This window comes from Ursus maritimus, unplaced genomic scaffold (assembly GCF_017311325.1).
Source record: "Ursus maritimus isolate PB19 unplaced genomic scaffold, ASM1731132v1 scaffold_22, whole genome shotgun sequence".
NCBI classification, from domain to species: Eukaryota; Metazoa; Chordata; class Mammalia; order Carnivora; family Ursidae; genus Ursus; species Ursus maritimus.
This window is the reverse complement of record NW_024424675.1, coordinates 35,893,217-35,900,505: the sequence shown is the minus strand read 5'-3', so window position 1 is coordinate 35,900,505 and position 7,289 is coordinate 35,893,217. Positions and strand designations below refer to the sequence as shown.

At 51.5% G+C, this 7,289-nt stretch overlaps 1 protein-coding gene across 1 annotated transcript in view; it reads left to right on the top strand.

The window, feature by feature from the left end:
* The window catches only part of PREX1 (phosphatidylinositol-3,4,5-trisphosphate dependent Rac exchange factor 1), a 175,510-nt gene that overhangs the window by 5,836 nt on the left and 162,385 nt on the right, over nucleotides 1-7,289 (top strand). The window lies entirely within an intron of this gene.

Below are 7,289 nucleotides of genomic sequence, written 5' to 3'. Positions count from 1 at the left end.
GTCGCAACAGAGATCCTCCGTGCATCTGAATGGGCGCCTTCTTCAGATGAACATCCCGGATGCCCATTCACTACTCTTGGGTGTTTCCCTCGTAACCGTTTATCTGTCCCTTAAGAAGAGAGAGAGATGGAGTTGGTGTCCCTGGCTTTTGGAGGCTTCAGGGCACCCCTTTCTTAGAGGGTGTCCCCCTTTATCAGGCCACTGAGCAGAAGACCTGTTGATCTTGGGCCACTCCCTCAGATCAAGAAGCCCACATCCTCTTTGCTTCACAGCGTGCCCCCCCGCCCCCCCCAGCTTTTGCAAGAGCTGTTTCTGGAGCGGGTCATGGCTGCCTGTAGAAGAACTTAACCGCTCAGATTTTTGTGATTTCTCTTCTCCCCCCCCCCCCACCCCAGCCACCAGCTCTCTGGCCGGAATCCTGGCAGGAGGCGGGTGATCCGGGTGGGCTGGTCCTCAAACCAGTGTGCCTTGTTCCCCAGGCCCAGGGAGGGGCCCCAGCTGGTTCTTGCCTCAGAGTTTTGGAGACATAGAGTGGTGGGGGTGAGGGGAGAAAGGAGGGGGGGGTCTGAATCTCCTTGTTTTGCCGGTGAGACCCTAGAGGGACCCCCTGCAGAAGTTGTGGCCCCCAGAGGGAGGTAAGCTGTGGTCAAGGGTGGTAGCCCTGGGGCTGGTCAGGGTTCCATCCTGAGAGTTCTGGGAGAAGAGTTCCCAGGATTTGTGTTTTAGCCTGGCTCAAAGGTCCCTCTTAAAGAGGTTCCACAGGGGGCCTTTTGGCCCTAGCTGTTGGTCTAGGGCTAATCCCTCCATATATCAGCCCTTGGCACTCCTGAAATATTGGGGCGGGATCACTGTCCGTTGTGGGGGGCTGTCCTGTGCATTGTAAGATCTTTAACAGCAGCTCTGGCCTCTACCCCCTAGATGCCTGTAGTGCCCCCTCCCTCAGTTGGCACAGTCAAAAAATGTCTCCAGATATTGCCACGTGTCCCCTAGAGGACCAAATAACCCCCAGCTGCGAACCACTGGGCTACAACCTCCTTCGACCACCGGCTCTGCATTCAGATCGTCGTAGGGCATTTATATGCATATTCAGAAACACATGGAATCGCCCTGTATGAGTGTGTATGTGCTTACCTGAGTGGCATGAGAGGGTGGCTCTTTTCATCCAGCCGTGTGTCTCGGGTTCGTTGTTAGGAACATGGATTCTAGAAGCCAAATGGCCTGGGTTCGAATCCCAGCTCTGCCCCCGTGTGACCTTGGGCAAGTCCTTTTGCCTCCCTGCGTCCTGGTCTCCTCATCTGCGAATGGAGATGATTGTAGCCCTTACGGGATTGCTGCAAGGACCAAGTGCAGTCATCCGTGGGAAGTGCCTGTACAGCCGAGCCCTGAGCCAAGGTCAGGGCTACCCTAGTACCTGCCGCAGGCTCTCCTGTTATCTGAGAGGAAGCCCCGAGGAAGAAGGGAAGTCTTCCAGCCTCCTAGCCCTGTGTCGATTTTTAAGTTTATTTTTATTTTCTCGGCTCCTTGAGGACCAGAAGGGGATCTGCCTGCTCCTCTTTTGTCTTGCGGTCGGACACTCAATCTGTGTTTACCCGCCTGGTTCCTTCCCCAGGGTGGGACTGACAGACGATCCCTTGTGTCTGGGCCAGGGGACGCAAGGCTATTTCAGGCTGGCGGGACTAGGGCCACCAAAGTCTGGTGGAAACAGGTGGCCATGAGCCACCAGGATCTGGGGGCTTGTATTTTCCCCCTTGTAGAGGAGCGGTGGGCGGCTTCCGTAAGGAGCTGCTCCCAGCAGCAGCAGCGAGGCAAGGGCCAGAGGGGATTGTGGGCAGTCGGTGCTTTCATTCACTCATTCACTTCTTCCTTCAATAAATGGACACTGGGCCGGGTGCTGGCACATGGCCAGAACAAGACGGATAAGGCCCCTGCCCTCGCGGAATCTTCAGACGATACAAAGAGAGATCATTGAGAAGGTGGCGACAGATGTAATGATTACATTCACTGAGGCCCTACTATGCCTTGTGTGGATTATCTCTTTGAGCCCTTGCAACAATCCTTGTGCCTATTTTGCAGATGGGGCAACTGAGGCCCAGAGATACGGAGTAACTTTCTCAGGTCTGCTCAGCTGGGGAGTTGACGCGCCAAGAAGGAAATAAAATGAGGATGTGTTGGTGACAGGGATGGTGCATCTACTTGAGACGGGGCGGTCAAGGAAGGCCTCTCTGTAGAGGTGGCATCTGAGCTGAGTCCTGGGGTTGAGAAGGAGCCAGACGTAGAGAGAGTGAAGAAAAATGTGTTCTCGGTAGAGGGGGCAGCACGTGCAAAGGCCCTGAGGCAGGACCATGTCTGGCTTGTCTGAGGAACAGCAGGAGGCCGGGATGGCGGAGTTAGGGACATGAAATTGGTGTGGTACAGGACTCATGCATGGTGAGCATTTTGGGTTTTATTCTTAGTGGGGTGAGGAGCCCCTGGAGGGTTTTCAGCAGGGGTGTGGCATGGTCTAATCGAGGATCTGAAAATCATACTGCACGGGGGTCTTCCCAAGATCTCAGCAGCCACCTCCTGCCACTGGCTTGGACATTCAACCAGGAGGGAGGACCATACTTTCCCCTGGCCAGGCAGATCCCCAGACCCTCTGGGAAGGCTGCTGTGTGACCCAGGACTATTTCCATCCTGTCTAGTTCTTGGCTTCCATGTGAGTAGTGTGTCTGAGCTGACCACACCCGATGAAGAGTTCGGGTCTCTGTTTATGGCCAGGGGGTAAATGGGTTGTGCGGGTGGCCACTGGTGAGACGGCTGTTGATTTATGATGGGTCTCTGCTTCCTGTGAGAGAGGAAGGCACCCCCTGTCTTCTGTTCAGGAAACTAATTTGCATGATTAAAAACTGTTCGGGAGCACCTTGGTCTCCACCCGACTCATAGCCATCTTAGCAACACTTTCCTGTGTGGTGGTAGCTCCCACCTCTGCCCATTGTGGCGGGGAACGTATTTTTCAAACCCACTTTACAGGTGAGGAAGACTGAGGCCCAGGACGTGAAGTGCCTTGCCCAAGGACACACAGTCGAGAAACAGCTAGGGCTATTACAGTTGCCTGCTCTGCTCTCACCTGGGCCCGCCCCAGTCTGCCCTCCACAGCCAGAGGGGTCCAGTGAGAGCGTGAGTCCGTTCAGGCCACCGCCTGCTCAGAGCCCTTCCCTGGCTCTTGGCGCCCTCTGAGTAGAAGCGAAGTCCTCAGGATGGCCTGGAAGGTCCTGTCTCCTCTCCTGTTAGAGTCTCTTCTTCTTTCTCATATAGTTTTTTTTTTAATTGAGATATGATTCACACACCATAAACCTCACCCTTTTGAAAGTGTGTGAATCTGTGGTTTTGAGTATTTTCGCAAAGTTGTGCAATTATCATTGCTACCTAATTCCAGAATCTCCTTTTGCTCCTACTCCCTCCCCCTGAGCCACATGCGCCCTTTCTCCTGCCTCATGGTCTTCCCACTGGTTCTGTCTGGGATGCTCTTCCCCCACTCTCCCTGTGGCTCACTTCGGCCTCCCGAGGAGGTCTTTTGCTGACCACCCCTCCCCCTTTCACAATTGTACTCGACCCCCACCTCGCCACTTCCTATCTCCTTCCGCTCCCCCGCGGGATTGTTCTCCACCACCTGACACACTAGGTGGTTGACCGACTTACTATTTATTATTTGTCTCACTCACCCGAGTGTCAGCTCCAAGAGGACAGGCCCTTTCTGTCTGTTCCATTCGCTTTGTCTGTCAGGCACCAAGAAGAGTGCCTCGCACATAGTAGGTGCTCATTAAATATTTGTTGAATGAAAAACTTTGCTTTTCCTCTGTATACGTGTGTATGTTTTCTTATATCAGAGGATATAATTGTCTTGATTGATATAACAGCTAAATACTTTCGTGCAGACTTTTGGGGAGCTGGGATGAAGACAGTCTAATGCTAACATGACCAAAGGTGGGTGGTGGGCTGAGGGCCCCGGTGTGCTGTGTTTGCTGATCAGTCCCCAACACCCAGCCCTTGTCAGCTTCGGGCAAGGGAGTGGATGAGTGAAAAGGGGATGAATGAGGCACAACGTGGTTCCTGCTACTTTCTGAATGAGTGGCCTTGACTTTGGGGAGCGCAGAGCCCAGTGTGGGAAGTGGCTGCACACTGGTGTCCTTGGCCTCCTGCCCTTAGCACGCCGGGAGGGCAGAGGGAGCTCTGTGTGGTCCCCGCCACCAGCTGATGGCTGGCCAGACTGTTGCTGGGTGGTTTTGAAGATTTATTTCCCCTTGATCACAAAGGTAATAAATAAAGTGGCGGGGTATGTGTCAGAAGCACATTCCCTCCTGTCCATTCAGCCACAAGCATTCTTTCACGGAGCCAAGGATGGTAAAATGTTTTGCGTATATACCTGGCTATATGTATTATCTATTTCTCCATAGGCACAGAGGGCTAGACACAGAACCTTCATATGCCATATTTATGGGCAATGCCATACATTTTTTTAAAAGTTAATTTTTTGGTAACTTTTTATTTTGACATGTCAAGAATACAGAGCACCCCTGCATACCCTTCACCCAGGCTCACCAATCGTTAACTGTCGGCTACATTTGCTTTTAATCCTCCCCTCCTCTTTCCCCTCTCCCACCTGCTTCCCCCAGCCCCGTATAGACGCACATGCACACACACACACACACACACACACACACATTATTGTAATTATTCTGACTTTGATCCATTTGAGAATAATTGCAGATGTAATGCCCCTAAGTCAATCAGCACGTATTTCTTAAGAACACGGACGTTCTCTTAATGTAACCACAGTACACTGAACAAAGTCGGGAAATCTAACCTCGGTACTAACTTACACAGTCTACAATCTGTATTCAGATTTCACCTATTTCCCCAGGTATCCCAATAAGGTATCCTTTATACCTAGCTCCCCTCCCCTGCCGTCCCCATTCCACGGTCCAGTCCTACCTAGATCCTGTCCCTGTGGTGATTTTGTGTGTGATTTTGACCCCTTGTGTGGGCGGTAGAAACTCTTTGCTAAGATGTGGCTCTGCCATTGCTTGTCCTCGGCCACCACTTCCCAGCTCTGTGACCTGGGGCAGTGGACTTTTGGGCCTCAGTTTACTTAGCTGTAAAATGGGCAGTTGCTGTTCGTACCTGATAAAGTTGTAGTATCTTCCCACACGTTTTACCGAGCATCTGCTGGGCGTCTGGGCCTGCTGTAGATGCTGGGGGTACTGCAGCCCAGCGCAGGCAAGCATACGGGCCCCCGGGGCGGGGGGCTCCCGCTCCCACGGTCGCCGGGGAGAAAGGATTTGCCGGGCATGGTGCTGGCTCCCAGGGACACCCACCATGCACTGGCCATCTTTGCTCTCGTCATGCTCATTGTAGAACCTTGGGCAATAAGGTACCCTTCCAAACAGCCAGTGTCCCCTTTTGTGACATTTCGTCCTTTCGTTTTGGCATTTGTTTTAGCGTGGGGGCAACCCCACTGCCCACACGATATTGTATCTTTCTTCTCTGGCCTCTTCTGGGCGTTTCCTCCCAAGTTTGCACCAAGCCTTCTTCATCACCGAGCCTTTGATGGCTTCGTAATGAGACGTGGGGGCTTCGTAAGGAAACGTGGGCTCCCCACTGCTCCGGTTGGATCCTGACTCCTTAGTGGCTGCGTCATCGAGGGCCATCTGCTTCACCTGTGAGTGCCTCAGAGTCCTCGCTCCTGAAAGAGTGCCGCCTCCTGGATCAGTGGGGCAGTTAGCTGAGGTGACGTCCCTGACGCTCGCACAACACTGCCAAGCACGCGATAGGTGCTTTACGTGTATGAGCTGGAATTCCAGTCGTTCTACCGATAGAACAGGAAATCTTACGTGAATACAATTACTATTATTATTTTATTTTTTTAAAAAAGATTTTATTTATTTATTTGAGAGAGAGAGAGATCTTGAGCAGGAAGGGCAGAAGGAGCGGAGAGAGAATACCAAGCAGACTCCCCACTGAACACAGAACCTGACGCGGGGCTCAATCTCACGACCCTGAGATCACAACCTGAGCCGAAACCAAGAGCTGGACACTCAACCGACTGAGCCTCCCAGGTGCCTCTATTATTATTATTACTTAAACTTTTACCTCAGATTGAGCCTTTACATGGTTTCCAGTTTTTCAAAATGGCAGACCACATGCATCATCTTTATTCAAGCTGCCAGTTCTTGTATCCGTCTAGTAACTGAGGGCTGAAGAAGCCTTGGTTCAAACCTTTTTGGTTTTTATTAACCCCAAGAAGTCATTGCAGCTAGAGTCCTAGAATCAGCTTGTAAGAGCTGGAAGAGACCAAGACGTCATCTCACTCATTCGTCTCATTTTTCCAGAAGGGGAAACTGAGACTCAGAGCTGTTCCAAGCCTGACTTGGCCCAAGCTCACCCAGTGAGCTTGTGGCAGAGATGGAATTTGAACGCAGGTTTCCTGGCTCCTGTCCTATGATTGTTTTGCTTTTGTCCAATAGCTAAGACACGTTGGAGGACAGGGGGAGGCTTACATCGTATCCAGATGAATTGGAGGGCTCCCGTGTGCCCACAGGATTCCTGTGTCCCTGGGAAACATCACTTTCAGACTCTTTGACATGAGGGCCCATAATTGTGGTATATGTGTGTGTGTGTGTGTGTGTGTGTGTGGGTTGGGGGGGCCCTTGCTGTGGGCCCAGGTCCTGTGCTCGCTGCTGAGAACACAGATGTGATGAAGAGCTGCTTCCTCTCCTTCACGGTCCATGGGGCCATAGAACTTGGGTTTCCAGCTGGAGGTCCTCGCGCCACATCAGGCCCGTAAGTAGATTTTGTCAGGCCTGATACAGTGTTTGAAAAATTTTTATTAGTTGCCAACATTGAAAAATCAAGATATTTCATATAAAAATCCATATTTCTGGCTTTTTAATCAGAAAATCTATCCACACCAAGTTCACATTCCTACAGGCAGGGCTTGGCTGGAGCTGAATGGCAGCTGCTCCCTTCAGATAGGGCTTGCAGTCTTTACTTTGCCACACTCCCCACTCATCCCTAGCGTCCCTGAAATCGACACCAAATGGTAGTTGCCATTTATCATGACGCTTCCCCTGCTGGTTTTTTTTTTTTTTTAATGTAGAGTTCAGAGGACGATGGAATATTTCTTCTTCTTCTTCTTCTTCTTTTTTTTTTTTTAAGATTTTATTTATTTATTTGACAGAGACAGAGACAGCCAGCGAGAGAGGGAACACAAGCAGGGGGAGTGGGAGAGGAAGAAGCAGGCTCATAGTGGA